General features: G+C 40.0%; 1 non-coding gene across 1 annotated transcript; it reads right to left on the reverse strand.

The window, feature by feature from the left end:
- Window positions 1–14,170: 14,170 nt before the first annotated feature.
- On the reverse strand, window positions 14,171–14,279 carry LOC117033494 (U6 spliceosomal RNA). Its single transcript, XR_004424889.1, has one exon. It is a non-coding gene; the product is annotated as a U6 spliceosomal RNA (small nuclear RNA).
- Between the last annotated feature and the right edge of the window lie 1,746 nt (window positions 14,280–16,025).

The raw sequence follows: 16,025 nt of genomic DNA on the forward strand, positions 1-16,025 counted from the left end.
CCCCCGTTTGCAACTGTATGCTCAGTATCTCCACCTGTGATTTGTCCCTTAGGCATCTTGAAGCTAAGATGTCTCAAAACACAATTCCTTATATCCCCTAAATCTGTGTCTTCTCCGTATTTCCATGAATGACACTGTCAACTCTATCCACCAATATTGAAACTTAAGACATATTCTTAGCTGTTGTTTTCCTCAACACTGTGGCAATGTGATGGAAAAAAAGTGGGGAGAAATAGAGATGGGAAGTTTGACAGTTAAATCTTTCAGTAAGATTTACTGCGAAGGGAAGCAGGGAAGTGCTGAGTGGTGAGAGAAGTAGGCAGGGGCCAGTTCTCAAAAGGCCACATAAGAAATTTGGACGAGATTCTGGAGGCATCAACAATCCATCCATTGGAGGGTTTTAAGGATGGGGCATATGTATCATAAGTTTGGGGCTTTAGGAGACTTAATATGACTGCAGTGTGAAGAATGGATTGTAGGGGCTCACATTTGAGTCAGGAAGAATGTCAGGACCGGTATGCAGATGGGGAAATGATGAGAAGACGAAGAGGAGAAGATGAGGTCCAGAACAAGGGCCAGGTGTGGGGGCAGCAAGGTAAAGGTGGAGTTTTAGCTGAAGAAGAATCCTTGGAGGATGGCCACTTGGAGGACTAGTCCTACCTCAGCTGGGGAGACAGTGAAGTGGCCTGAGAGGGGAAGGCTGTGTGAGTGTGAGAACATTCAGGGATGAATAAACTGGCCCATGAGGATGAGGGCCGGTCTGGGCTCTGACTCATCTTTTCCCCGTGGCATGGTTAGAGTTTATTTTGTGTGCTGAGAATACAAGCGAAATAATTAGGGGATGATGAATAAAGTAATTTTGGAATAAACTGCAGAGGACAGAACTTAATATTAAAAATTGGTGCACAACAGTTGAAATAGGAACTGAAAGCAAAGGATTATTTCCTTATGAACTATAGTTGATTATTCACAAATCCTTAATGTCCTCTTCAAGAAAGTGGATCAATTTCGATTTCCAGCTGTTGTTTATGGCCCAGTTACACTGTATGTGGATACAAAGTTGTTTTGTATTGCTCACAAGCCTGTCTGTAAATCATTCCTTGAAGATAAAGGGTTTTTCCAAAGAGGTAATGTTAATAAATTCAGAGTCCTTCTCTGCTTATAAAAGAGTGAAAGGAGAAACTGAAAAGTCAGGAAAGAGAAATTGGTCATATAGAGTGTCTCTGCTATCAGAGACTTGGAATTATACCAACCAAGCAAAATTTGTCATTTTTGTTGGAATAATTAGAATAAGAGAGGAGAGAAAAGTTGACTTCTTTTTCAGTGTGACCTTGGGACTGATAAAGGAAAGTGTGATATGGCAGAGAGTGCAAAGGTCAGTTTCCATTACGCTCTTTTACGTTCTAGAAAAAGTTACTATATTACTATTTGTGAAATTTAGGTTACTGGGTAGAGTTTGGAATATCCACCCTCCTACTTGTGTAGTAAAGTGGAGGCGTTCCCCATTATCTTGGTTAAACAACAAGTTTTTTCCTTAATAAAATCAATATAAAATTTAGCAACTTCTTTCTCCTCATAAAAAACAACTCATTGAAGATTAAACCTTCTTTACAAACTCTTCCTCTTCATGTACACATATGATCCTCATGAGTGAACATCCAGACACATTTGCTTTGTTACATAGTTTCAGGCACTGAATATAAGAATAATTTAGTCACTGAGCTCTTTATTGCCTCACCTGCTTTGCAGGTACACTGCAAGAAATGGATCCTTAGTCTTAGGTGGTCAAGTCATTTCAGTAGCTGAGGTTGCTACTTAAATTGCCCATAGGTATAAGCATTTAAAGGCAGCATGTTCATTTTTATATATTTGGTGCAATTGTTCAAAAGTATTCTTCTTAAGCAACCAAGCTTTCTATATATTGACATGCCCTCCATAAATGCATCTAAGCAAACAGAAAAATAGATCTCAAAATTGTTTAGTCAGATGCTCTTGGATAAGAAAAGAACACAATGATTTCCTAAGAGGCAGAGGACCTAAGCTATAGCTAAGTTTAAAGAGAGGATGGAATATCATTTAAAATGGGATCTTGACAGCTTCACTGAAGTACATAATTATGCTCACTGTCATGCAGGGTATCATGCAGGTTCTCTGGTCCTGCTCCCCACATAAGAACGCAGGACATGGTGAGGCCAAAAAGGAATACCCACGGAGCCATAAGTAGGGGAGTCATGTCACTATAGTCTCGCTGACGGCTGGGTTGGAGACACAGGAAGCAGGAGCCACACGATCCGCAACCCTCACTGCGCCGCTTGCAGGCTCAGCCACCACCTTCTTGCTAGCCCCCATTTGCTGCTAGCGTAGTTACAGCAGTTATATTAGTGGCCAATGGCTCACTGGTTACAGCTGATGGCCAACTAGCCACAGCTGATGGTCACAGTTGATGGCCATTTACTACCTGAGCCAGCACCTTTCCATGTGAGGCCGAGAGCCTGGAAACTGCACTCCTGGCTCTGTCCCCACACTCACTTTTAAGTGAAGACTCATTTTATCGTATTAATGTTACAAATGTGGACAAAGTGTTCTAGAGATCTAGTCATCAAGCACTGCAAAGATCTAAATCTTAATGACTATATCGCTGAAATTCAGTTAAAAAAAAATCAATGATGGTCATTAACTTTGGGAGAGCAGGCCCTCAAATGTGTCTTCCCTGTAGCTTCTAAATCCTATTGCTGAGCAGTCTCAAGTCTATCAATGTCTCATCCTAACATCGGAATTGCCCTTCACACATTTTTGTTCCTTCCCTTCCTAGTGTTCTAAAATTAATGAAAACAGAAAAACTAAAGAAATGACCCTGAGTCAACAGGCCTGCTAGATTTTATTTTGTTAATTGAGAACCTAGCAGCTGGTACTGTTGCCTTTCATGGAAAAATCAGGAGGCTTAGGTGCACATTTCCATTTCAAATATAATTTTCTAAAATGAAAGTGGGATAATTTTTACCTTAATAAACTGTATTTTGTTTGAACGAAAGGAATATTGACACCCAGTTAATACTTTAAATCATGTCAGTACAATGAATAAGTCAGAGGAATGGTGTGAATTTTAATTTATGGTTTATTCCTGTAAGAATGGAAATTACTGCTTGTGTTGCTGAAATAAAGGAAAAAGGAAATGGCCTTCCTACCCTTGGAAAATGTGGCGGCTCCCACCAGTTGCAGGTAGTGTAGCCTAGACTGTCTGGTGGATTTCAAGCTGGTTTGTTCCAGATGTTTGGAGGGTTGTTCAGTCTGTGTCAGAAGGTTAGATACAGGGAATCCTTTTGACCATTGTATTATTTTTGTATTATTACTATAACAAATTACTGCAAACTTGGTAGCTTTAGACAACACACATTTATTCTCTTACATTTCTGGAGGCAAAAGTCTGAAATCAGTTTCACTGGCCAAAATCAAGCTGTTGTCAGGGCTGTACCCCACTCCCTCCAGAGGCTCATGGAATAATTTTCCTTGACTTTTCCAGCTTCTAGAGTGGCATTGCTTTCATTCCTTGGCAGGTGGTCCTTTTGTCTATCTTCAAAGCCCACAGTGTAACATCAAATCTCTCTCTCTCTCTCTCTCTCTCTCTCTCTCTCTCTCTCTCTCTCTCTCTCTCTCTCTCTCTCTCTCTTTTTCTCTCACTCTCCTGAGGCCATCACCTTGCCTTTTTTGTAGTAGAATCTCCCTCTGCCTGTCTCTTATAAGGATACATGTCATTTTATTTAGAGCCCACCTAAATAATCCAGGATAATCTCCCCATCTCAAGATTCTTAATCACATCTGCAAAGTCGCTGTTACCATATAAGGTAACATTCTAGGTTTAAGGAATTAGGACCTGTATATCTTTGGGGTCATTTTGCAGCCTATTACAGCCACGAATCCTTCTGTCTTTCCTTTCCTTGACTGCCTGCAATGTATCCAATGCTATGATGGTCCCTAAAGACGTATAGATCAATGAGAGTTTACCTCTACCCTCAAGAAAGTCAGTTTAGATGGGGAGACATATATACATATAATAAGGGCTGTAAGGCATAGACACCACTAGAGAAGTTTACAAGTAGGATTTTCATAATTTCGGGGAGGGATGATTAATTCTCAGTGAGAAACTGGGAAAGCTTTAGAGATTGTCCTATGAGAATATTTTAAGTGGAACACTAGCTCTGCAATCCAGAGAAGGGTGATGAGGATGATGACATGAAAACTGCCATCTGAGGAACGATTAAATAACCTAGGAAAAAGAAAACTTGTTAGAGGACATTTATGGAAGGAGAATTGTTCTTACTTTCAGTTGCATGGGAGAGAAGAATCAGGATTAATGGGCAGAAACAATAGGGGAGCGCATCTGGCTCCACTTTAGAAAGCACTTCACAGTACTTCCCCACAAGATAGTGCATGACCATCACCGAGAGTGGGTGGGCAGGGCAGGGGGGTTGTCTGCTGGGACTGGGGCAGGGTGCACTTGTATTTTTTAAGGGAGTTTAGGATGGACATCCTCCAAGGAAGCTTTCTGAAATTACACAAATTAAGAAGATTTCAAAATAACTTGGAGATCTCATGGGAATACTAAATCAGTCATGATATGCTATGGTAACACAAACACTGCAAAATAGGTTTATTTCTTGCTCACGTTACGTATCCTTTTTAAGTTGATAAGTGGCTGATTTATATCGTCCCCATTCAGGAACCCAAGGTGACAGAGGCTCCATTTGGAATGTTGCTGGTTGCTGAAGCAGGGAAGGGGTTCTATAGAGCCTCACACTGGCAAGCAGTTAAATACTCCAGCCTTAAGTCATTGCCCGGTATTACATATGCTCCAAATTATTACCCAGAACCTATCATATATCCTACCATATATCTTGAAGGGAGAGAACTAGAAATATAGGTGCATAAAACTAATGTCCACTATAGCCCACTTTCCGGGCACTAAATATTTGGTTCACTTTCTTCCTCCCCCACACAGAATGCCTCCATCCCCTCCACAAGAGACATTAGCCCCAAACCAAGACTAGAGCCTCTGCATGTAATCCTTATGTGGCTCTTGAGTGTGAAATTTATGAGCTAAAAACACAACTAATCTTCCGCCTGCCGCCTGCAACTTGACCTGAGTCCAGTGGTGGAATAGGGATAGCATAACCGCAATAAACATTTCCATTCAGAAAAAGAAAAAAAAATGGGAACAGTAAATACTGATATGTAGCAATTCTGAAATCCACGTGGGTAGATATTTCTGAGAGCCCTTTATGCAGTGGTGGTCCGTAAAGACAGAGATGAATGAGAGTTTGCACTTACCCTCAAGAAACTCAGTTTAGATGGGGAGACATGCACGCATATGGATGGCTGGTATGCGAGAGAGTTTTAAAACTAGTGTTTTGACAACCTCAAGGAGGAGTGGTTAATTCTCAGTGAGAAACTTCGGAAAGCCTTAGAGATGTGTCTTACGAGACTGTTTTACGTGGAACATTCCTAGATTAGGTCCTGGTTAGGCTCTCTGGGAGGGCTGCATAGTCCAGTCACTGTAGCCCGTGGCCCCACCCTCAGGGAAGTTTCTTCCCTTGACAGTTAGTTTCATTGGCCACAGGTGAAATGAGCATTGGGAAAGGGTGTGAGCGGTTTTCTCAGACCACTTGCTGTCTCTAGCTATTTGGAGTCCTAGGGTTGTTATAAGCTATATATACACAGTGAAATACTATTCTCCACAAGAAAAGATGAAACAGGACCATTTGCGACAATATGGATGGATCTTGAGATTATACTGCTAAGTGAAATAAGTCAGACAGAAAAAGTCAAGAACCATATGATTTCACTGATGTGTGGTATATAAAACCAAAAACAACAAAAGAAAAAGAAAAACAAGTGAAGAAACAAAGCTCATAGACATAGACAATAGTTTAGTGGTTACCAGAGGGTAAGGGGGAAGGAGGGTGGTGGGAGATGAGGGTAAGGGGATCAAATATATGGTGATGGAAAGAGAACTGACTCTGGGTGGTGAACACACAATGTGATATATAGATGATATTATTACAGAATTGTACACCTGAGAGCTATCTTTACTAACAATTGTCACCCCAATAAATTTTAATTTAAAAAAAATTTTTACACAGTCAGTGAGTCCTTCAGTCCAAGCCCGTGCTTCCTTTGATAATTCAGATATCTCAAAAACGTAGTAGTCTATCAATTTGATTAAAATCAGTCTCAAATGCTAAATAGGCATATCTGTAGTTCCTTTTAAGATATAGGTCTCAGATTTTCTATATTTGCTTTCTTATCCCGATATCTTAATTTTAGTGGCATATACCTTGAGTTTCTTGGACTTCAGAGGGAGAACAACACTTTTAGCACATTTTCCCTGAGTTATTTTATCTAAATGAAAGAATTTCCTTGGTGGAACACCTATAATAGGATTATTTTGTTTGAGGTGCCTTAATCCATTCATAGGTGTTAACGCTCAGGTGTATAGCTCTTGATGTGATTCTTTCTTCAAGCCAGACTTTAATTGTTTTGTTTCTCAAATTTATCTTTACTGTTGGATTTGAGAAGCAGGTACCTTTTTCAATCCTGCTAGATTTCCAATATTTCCTTTTGTTCCAGTTTTGGGGAAAAAAGCCAATTCTTTTATGAGCTCATCTTTTTTGTTCTTTTAAAATTAAATGTATTGGGGTGACAGTGGTTAGTAAAATTATATACGTTTCAAGTGTACATTTCTATAATGCCTCATCTATATATCACATTGTGTGTTCACCACCCAGAGTCAGTTCTCCTTCCATCACCGTATATTTGACCCTGTTTTTCTCTTTTAACACCGTCCTCCCCACTTACCCTCTGGTAACCACTAAACTATTGTCTGTGTCTATGAGTTTTTGTTTCTTTATTTGTTTGTCTTGTTCCTTTGTTGCTTTCAATTTTATATCCCACATATGAGTGAAGTCATAATGGCTCTTGACTTTTCCTGTCTGGCTTATTTTGCTTAGCATAATAATCTCAAGATCCATTCATGTTGTCACAAATGGCAGTATTTTATCTTCTTTTATGGCTGAGTAGTATTCCACTGTGCATATATACCACATCTTCTTTATCCAATCATCTATCAAAGGACACTTTGGTTGTTTCCATGTCTTGGCCACCATGAATAATGCTGCAGTGAACATCAGGGTACATATATCTTTATGGATAAATGTTTTCAGATTTTTTGGGTGGATACCCAGGAGAGGGATTGCTGGGTCACATGGTAATTATATTTTTAATTTTTTGAGGAACCTCCATACTGTTTTTCATAGTGTCTGTACCAATTTATATTCCCACCAACAGTGTATGAGGGTTCCTTTTTCTTCACAACCTCTACAACACTTATTATTTGTCTTGTTGATGATAATCATTCTAACAGGTGTGAGGCGATGTCTCATTGTGGTTTTGATTTGCATTTCCCTAATAGCTAGTGAAGTTGGAGCTCGTCTTTTTTTTTGTAATTCTTTGTCAAAGCAGCAATAAACACATTCAACTCTTGTTCTGTTTTTAAATTCTACATACAAGTTCACCGAGTACACGATTGCCTCCCTAATGACTGTTAGCTATAGTTTTACCAAATGGTACACCACTAGGTAACTAAAGTCCCATCTTTCCAGCCTCCAGTATCAGTTTCCTCACTTCCACTGCATGCTGTTTCACCCAAGGCCACAGATTTTAGATTATTGTTTAGTAACAACGTTTACCCCTTCTGTAATCAATATCTGTATCAGTCAGAATAGGTAGATTATGTTGCAGCAAAAAACAAGCCCTGAATCTCTGTGGCTCAAATCTATAAAAATTTACTTCTTGTCCATTGGTTCCCAGTCCATTATGGGTTGGGAGCTCTCCAGAACATGTCTCCTGTATGATGATTCAGCAACTCACCTCCATGTCAACATTTGCCTCTATGATTACTCCAGCAGTGGAACGACAGGGTGGAGTGTTGAGCCTTAACAATTAAAAGCTTCCAGGTAGAATTAAAATGTGTGACTTCTACTCTACATTTTTTGACTAAAGTAAGCCACAGTTCACCTTAAGGAACTCAAGAAACATTTCTAGCTGACGGCAATGGTAACATGCAATGGATAGTGGAAGAAGGAAGTTATCTATATTTAATCATGGATCAGTTGTAGAAACGAGGACTCTAGTAGCTATGGATGTTTCCTTCCGAAGTGCCTCCAAAGTAGCTTCCATATCAGTTTCATTTTACAGATAAGGAAACTAAGATAAACAGAATTTCAGAAACATGCCGAAATTCACAAAGCTGGCAAGTTGCTGAGCCACGCTCAAACAAGATCTATCAGACTCCAATGCCCGTGTTTCTTCAATTATACTTAGATGAAGACAAAGCAGGAATATAATTTAAAGGAAAGTGGGTAAATCATCGGTATGAGGAAATGATGATATAAGAGAAAGTATTCATGTAGAGTTTCAGTTACTTGGAAAAACCAAGACAAAACTCAGTAGGATAATTTTGCCATAATTTCAAATCCTGTGGCAAGGAACACAGAAGTACTGCAAGGAAGGAGACTTTTAGCCGAGGAGACTTCTAGCGTGAAGGGCAAATGAACCCATCACCTTTCCCTCCTGAGGAAACCATTTCTGTGCCTGTGGTTGTTAGGTAGGTAGGTAATGCTAGCACTGAGCCCAGCACCAATCCCACAGAACAACAAAGCCATGTGTCTTTCATGTACTTGGCAATTCTCAAGTGTCATGCCGTTGCTAAGTGAGCAGGAGGCTAAATGCTTACTCGGGATATTGTGGGGTGAGACTTCAAGGGAATCTGTTAGGCACAATTTTGAATTCTCTTCAATCTGGGACGGTGCTCAAAATGATCCAAGACCACAAAGAGCATTTTTGGGTCTCAGCCTAATCTTGTTTGGAATTAAGGATGCTCCTGGTGCTCTGGAGAAGCTGGAGAAGCCAGGAGGTTTGCCTGGCTGCTCAGAACACCCAAGAAAGCTCTGCTGTTTTATCTTCCTAAAGCACTGCAGAAGAAGTTCCCAAGCTTATGAATGGAGTGTCAATTCCAGGCTTTGTCCCTTTGGGAAAGCAGAAATCTTTGAGCCTTCTTTAAAAGCAGAAGATTCAGAGTCAAGAAACAGAAAAGCTTTAATATGTGAGGGAACTTCTCACAAAACGCCTCTTTCAGAATGGGAGACACTGGGTGTTAATAATACTGAGTTGTCCTCATCAAACTCCTGTTGCTTTGTGTAAGGCCCTATTTTGGTAGGTGCTCAGAGGAGCTGGATAGCGTTAAGACAAGTATAAAAGGGAGTGCTCCAGGCCAGAAGACGGCAGCACCCACCGCTCTCCATCTCGCCGTCTGGGCTTTGCCCTTACAAATCGCCCCCGGGTTTTCAGATGGCTTGGGGAATTGCCACCACTACATGTAGTCCTCAGGACAGGGTTCCCTATAGAACACTCTTGGACCACCTGCATCAGTGTCACCTGGAGTGGCACTCAAAAGGCAGATTCCTCATATCTAATCCAGACTCCCCTGGCGTCTGTATTTAAAGAAGCTTCCCTGATGATATTACACATTAAAGTTGAGACCCACCTCTGCAGGGGCTTCTCCTTGTCACCCAGTAGTAGCAGTTACCATTTACGGAATGCTTATTATGTACCACACATTATTCTAAGAGCTTTATCTATATTATTTTATTTAATCTTGACTCTGTTCCTCAAGGTAAGAGCTATTATTACCTCCAGAATTATTATAGAAGCCAAATCTGAGGCACAGGGGAAATAATAAATAACATGGTCCAGGTCACACAGTAATTAATGGAGTCAGGATTTGGACCCAGGGAGTCTAACAACAGAAAGCATGTTCTTAGTCACTGCGTTATACCCTGTGAATTTATCCTTCTTTTCCTTACTTTGGGCAAGGCAAATAAAATGTTTTAAATATGAGCTTTCCTAAGAGATGAAGGGATATTGCATTTTTGAGGGGAATTTCTTTATCCCTACAAGACTGGGCCTGGTTGGTTTGGTTGTCATAGCTTCCCTGGCACAAAGTCCCCATTCACTTCCTGCCCCTAATTTGGGAGGACACTCTGCTCCAACCTGCCTTCCACCCTGACTTCCTGCTCCCTTGCAGGGACCCCAGCTCCAGGTCGGCAGGTCCACGTACCTCCTCATATGTACATCTTGGCCCATTGTTTGCTAATGAAGGACAGTGGGTCCTTAGACAACCTTCAAGGACTGGCCAGCTCAAATCCTCCTTTCTCAGAGAAGCTACCAGGAAACCCACGAAGGACATTTCTCCTAAAGGTGTCAGGCCCACTTTTCAGTCCTGGACCAGCTTTCTGAGTTCTTCTTTTCTCTCCTGTAGCAGGTGGCAGCACTTAGTTACCTCTCTCTTAGAGCTTCTCTAACTGGAGAGGTTCAGTTCTCTTTATGACAGGTGGGGTGTAAGACTCAGTTTCCTCACTGGCCTAAAAGCAGAAACACAGCCTTTTTCCTCTGAAGAGTTTTAGTGCCATTTGTTACACAAGCAGGGCAAAAAGTGTGGTTTAAGGAACCTTACCCTTATGTTGTTGTGCCTGGTGCACAGCTGTTCGTTCTCTTCCTGAGATGGACTTTCGGCTCCCTGCTTCCCCTGAGGGTGAAGTCTCATCAGTCTCTCTCCAGCTCTTGTCAATATCAACAAGGAAACACAGTGTAGGCTCCTTGCCAGGCAGTTCTCTGTCTCCCAAGCAGGCTGCTTGCATTCCAACTACTTTAAATCACGTTACCAAGCCGGTGTCCCACTCAGGAAGCACTGCTCTTGGACATTTGCTCTCAAAAGTCTTCCCTGCCCATTTCTTCCTGCGATGAACTTCTCAACTCTTAGGTCAGGTATGAGAGAACAGCCCTATTCTACTTTATCATCACTGTTACTGTAAGTGGGAGAGCTTCACTTAAATATTGTGATACTCTCACAATTAAAATTCTACAAAATTAAATAAGATGAATTAAAATTCAATTAACCGATTAATTAAATTAATTCATTAAAAATGAATAAACTTAAATTAAGTTCTGTAAAATTAAAATCCTGACTATTTCCCTGAAAGAAAGCCAAGAGTACAGGAGAGGCTGGTGAGGCCACACCAGGGCTCATGATTGAGCCTTTGTGTCTTAACAGACATTTCTCCAGGAAGGGCAAGGAGGAAACCTGCTGCTGTTCTAGCTTGGGAGGTTAGTAAGTGGTGTGAGATAACAAAATCCTGGGGAAGATGCAGTGGGCCTTGGGGGGCACTACAGTGTAGGGGCTAAAGAATGGCCTCTGGAGTCAGACAGGCTGGATTTGAATCTGGCTGTCCCATTTAACTAGCTGTGGAAACTTAATGTGGACAAGTTCATGAATTGATGTGTCTCTGTGTTCTTATCTATCGAAGGATAAAAATCATACCTACTTTGTAGGGTTATTGTAAAGACTAATGAGTTAATACACGGGAAGTGCAAAGGGCGGTGCTTGGCATGTAGGAAGTGCTGTATAAATGCTAGCTGCCCGAAGGCTACAGGGCCAGAGAGATGGATACATCTGGGGAAGAAGACAGAACCTCAAAAGTGGAAGGACTTGTAGGAGGAACAAAAAAGCATCTGCTCAGCTGCTAGTGCAGAAAGTCAGGAAAGGGTGCTTGAAGTCAGGGAGGAAAATGTCTATCTGGAGGAAGAAGGGGGCCAGGGACTCCCCTGAAAGGAATAAATGGACAGAGAAGTCATGTTGTACACCTCGCTGGTCCTGGAGGAGTATTGGGAGACCTAACAAAGAGAGAAAGGAGATACTGAGGATCTCATCAGACTTGGATTTGAGTCAGCCAGAGCCCCTTTGGCTTGGGTTTCCAGAAACTTGGCCGAGGGTTCAAATTGATGGAGTGACGGAGCCTTAGGTGCCGAGGACACTGTGCCAGCCATGCCGAGTTTCAACGAGATTTATTACTTTAAGATGAAGAAACTCTGTTCAATAACTTCTTTAGCATTTAGGAAGATATTTAAAATTTCCTTTTCCTTGGCAAATGAAAAAATTACAGTCTAGTCTCAGCCAAAGTTCAAATTGTGAAGAGAAGCCACCTTGGCAGTTTTTGATATGCCCCAGAAACACTACTTCATCTGGGGTGGAACCTGGCAGCTGCATGTTTAAGGTGGTCCCACATGATTTGGCATTTACCAAAAAGTTTAGGAAACACCTCTCTTAGTGCTTCTCACTCTTGAGTGGACACATAAATCACCTAAGGTTTCTTGTTAAAGTGCAGATTCTGCACTTTAGGTGGGACCTGGAGGTGGGACCTGGAATTCGCATTTCTAATGAGCTCCCAGGTGAGGCTGCTGCCTCAGGTCTAAGGACCGAGTTTTGAATAACAAGACTGAGGGCAGGTACCAAAGTCCAGGGAACATGCAAGTAAATCATGAAAAGGTTGCAAGAGGAAATGAGGAATGGGAGAATTGGATGAGCACTAGCTGCAAAATCACCTGACATACACAGGTAGTTGCAGAGTCCTGGTCCCACCCTGGATTCACTGAATCAGAATGTCCAGGGGAGGATTTTGGGAGTCTGTGTTTTTTTTATAAGCATCCTAAGTGATCTGTGTCATTAGATAAGTTTAGGAAACACTGACAAGAGTGTTGAGGAGAAAGACAATTAAAAACTAGTAAGCTAGATTCAGACTTTGATTTTATAAGGGAAATCTGAAATATCAGGGAGGTTTTCCCAGTCACCTGTAATTGTTTTACTCATTGCCTGAAGGAATTTTCAATTTTACTGAATAGTTGCTGAATGGTTTACAAACAAATTCACATTGTTTTATGGCTTTAAGTTCAGAAGATGATAGGAAAACTTTGGAGATGAGAGAAAGTGGTAACAAAATATTGGGACAAAATACCTTGGGAAAATGTGAGTTCCTGAGAAATGTGAGTTCCCAGAAAGAAAAGTGGCATTAGCAAATGGAACATTAAATGCCTAGAGCGTGTTGTGTTAGGGAATCATTGAAACCCTGGGATGCTCTGGATTTTATTAACAGTTGTGGCCTTTGAAAATCAGTGTTAAACATTAAACACCAGAAAAATGTCTCCAGGGATGCTTCGCAAAGTTGAAAGCCTTGGTTAATGGGGTAGCCAATTACATCATGCTAGGGGCCACAGAGATGTTTATAAATGTGATCCTGAGAAAAAATAAGGGAAAGGGAGATTCTACATCAAAGAAGCTCCTCCACCCCCAAGCTTAGAATGGAGAGTTGATCTCATGAGGAAACGTGACTTTGAGTCTTCTGAGAATACGTGGGGTAGCTCAGTAAAGCTCAGCTCGTGGAGTAGGCTCAGCCTCAAGGTTTCCAAACGTCATTGTCATCTTCCACTTTTTTTTTCTTATTTTGGTAAAATACACATAAAATTTACTATCTTAATCATGTTTAAGTGTCTAATTCAGTGGTAGTAAGTACATTCATACGGTTGTGCAACCGTCACCACCATCCATTTCCAGAACTCTTTGCATCTTGCAAGACTGAAACTGTTTCCATTAAACAATAACTCCTCAGTTCCCACTCCTTCCAGCCCCTGGCAACCACCATTCTACTTTCCATCTCTGTGATTTTTACTTCTCTAAGTACCTCATATAAGTGGAATCATACAGTATTTGTCTTTGTGTGTCATCTTCATTTAAAAAAAAATTTGTCTTAACCCTAGTTTCTCTCTCTCGTGCTTCCCCCTCATATATATGCTCCATGCTCTCACATCTTCTTCCTCGTCTTACCACTCTTTTCTCTTCGGCAAAACTTTTCAGAATGTTGATACAAAACACACATTAAACACATTTTTGTTCTCACTAAACTGTCAAGGATTATCAATTGTAATGGATATTTTCTTAGTGGGCTGTTAAATTTTTTTTTAAGTTTCTGTTTTTTTTATTAGTTTCAGGCGTATAAAACAATGTACTAGTTAGACATTTACCCTCCTCACAAAGTGATAATCCCTCTCCCCAATATACTGCCCCTCTGACATCGTATATAACTGTTACAATTCCATTGACTCTATTCCCTATGCTGTACTCCACATCCTGTGACTATATATGTATTAAATTATAGTTGACATTCAGTATTATTCAGCTTCAGCTTCAGGTGTACACTGCAGTGGCCAGGCATCTACATCACCCGTGAAAAATATGGAAGGCTTTACAAATTTGCGTGTCATCATGGCTCAGGGGCCATGCTAATCTTCTCTGTATCGTTCCAGTTTTAGAATATATGTGTTGCTGAAGCAAGCACGGGGTGGGGAGGGGTGTTAATATTTTAACAGAAACAAATTCTTAGCAAAGAAATAAATCTCAGACTTCAGTGAGTAAATGACAGATATTTATGTTGGATGGGGTAATAAGGGTAAGGGTAAAAATTCCAAGGCCCAGGCCACAACCCAGACCAACTAAATGAGAATCTTGAGAGTGGGTTCCAGGTATCGGTGTTTTTACAGTTCCCTTAGTGACTTCAATGCGCAGCCAAGGTTGAGAGTCGCTGTCCAAAGTAGGCTCTGAGACAGTGACTCTCAGTGATGCTTGCACATTAGAATCAATTGGGGAGCTGAAAATATGCCCAGTACCTGAGCCTGTCTCCGATTAATTAAATCAGAATCTTTGGGGAACAGAGGCTGGACAATAGTATTTTTTAAGAGCTCCCAAGTGATACTAATATATAGCCAGGGTTGAGAACTACTGAAATAAAAGGGGGACATTTTGAGAAGTTAGTAATACGTTCATCAATGTCTTTAAAGCAAGCCCTGTAATTTAGTTTATGCATTAAATTTTTCAACCTTAAAACAAAGAATAATTTTCATGCTTCATATATAGTTTCTGCTTGTGGGAAAAAATGGAATGCTTCTATAAAGCAAAGTGGTGAAAACAGTGTAATACTGGATTATAAAGGAAATATGGAGAAGTATCAGACTAGAAAACTCAGAAATCGGCCATATTTTATGTTAAAATTTTAGAAGTTTTTATTACAAAAGTAATTTGCTTTTAGTGCAGATCAAAAAATGGAAATAAACAAATGATAATAAAAGTGATCAGATATAACCACTGTTAACTTTTGGATGTGTATAATTTATTTTTTTCTAATTTTTATTTCCATATTTAAATGCATTAATATGGTACATAGTTAAAAAGAACTTTATTGTGGGAAATTTTGAACTTATACAAAAGCAGCCTGAATAGTATAATAATCCCCCATTTCCCAATCACTTCATTTCTAAAATTTTCAACTCATGGTCCATCTGATTTTATCTAAACTGTCTCCACTTCATCCTCGCTTGTTTTTAAAGCAAATCCCAGACATTTTATCATTTAATCTATCAATAATTTTTTCAGTTAAAATATTATAAATATTTTTTCATGTCACTAATTATTTTTCTATTACTCACTTTTAATGCCTGTATAGTATTTTATCCTATGACTGTATCATGATTTATTTGGACAAGTCCTTATTGTTGGACATTAAAATTGTTTCTAATGTTTTATAATTAAACAAACCTTTAATGAATATCCTAGAAAGTGAATCTTAGTGTACATTCTTGATTATTTAGCAAAATCAATTCTTAGAAGGGGAACTGGTGGCTCAAAAATTTTGCATGTTTTAAACATTTTTTGGCACATTTAATCAAATTGCCATATTCTGTTTGTTAGAAGTGAGTCATTAGGTCCAGCCTACAATACACTTAGTGGAAAGGTATTACATAAGGAAATGAATAATAGGAAGTGGGGATTATTGGGAGTCAATTTAGAAGCTATCCATCACAAGTTCCATGTCAAAGTTTGAAGCTTGACTTATCTCTATGAACATGGTAAACATAGTTATTTTATAGTCTGTATCTAATATTTCTAAAATTTCTGTGGACCTTTTTATGTTGACTATTATTTCTGCTGGTTCCATCTCATGGCATCTTTTCTCCTTGCATGTCTGATTATCTTTGATTACGTGGATTATCCTATTATTAAAAAAAAAAATATTTGTAGAAAGAATTTG

Source organism: Rhinolophus ferrumequinum, chromosome 13 (assembly GCF_004115265.2).
Source record: "Rhinolophus ferrumequinum isolate MPI-CBG mRhiFer1 chromosome 13, mRhiFer1_v1.p, whole genome shotgun sequence".
NCBI lineage: Eukaryota > Metazoa > Chordata > Mammalia > Chiroptera > Rhinolophidae > Rhinolophus > Rhinolophus ferrumequinum.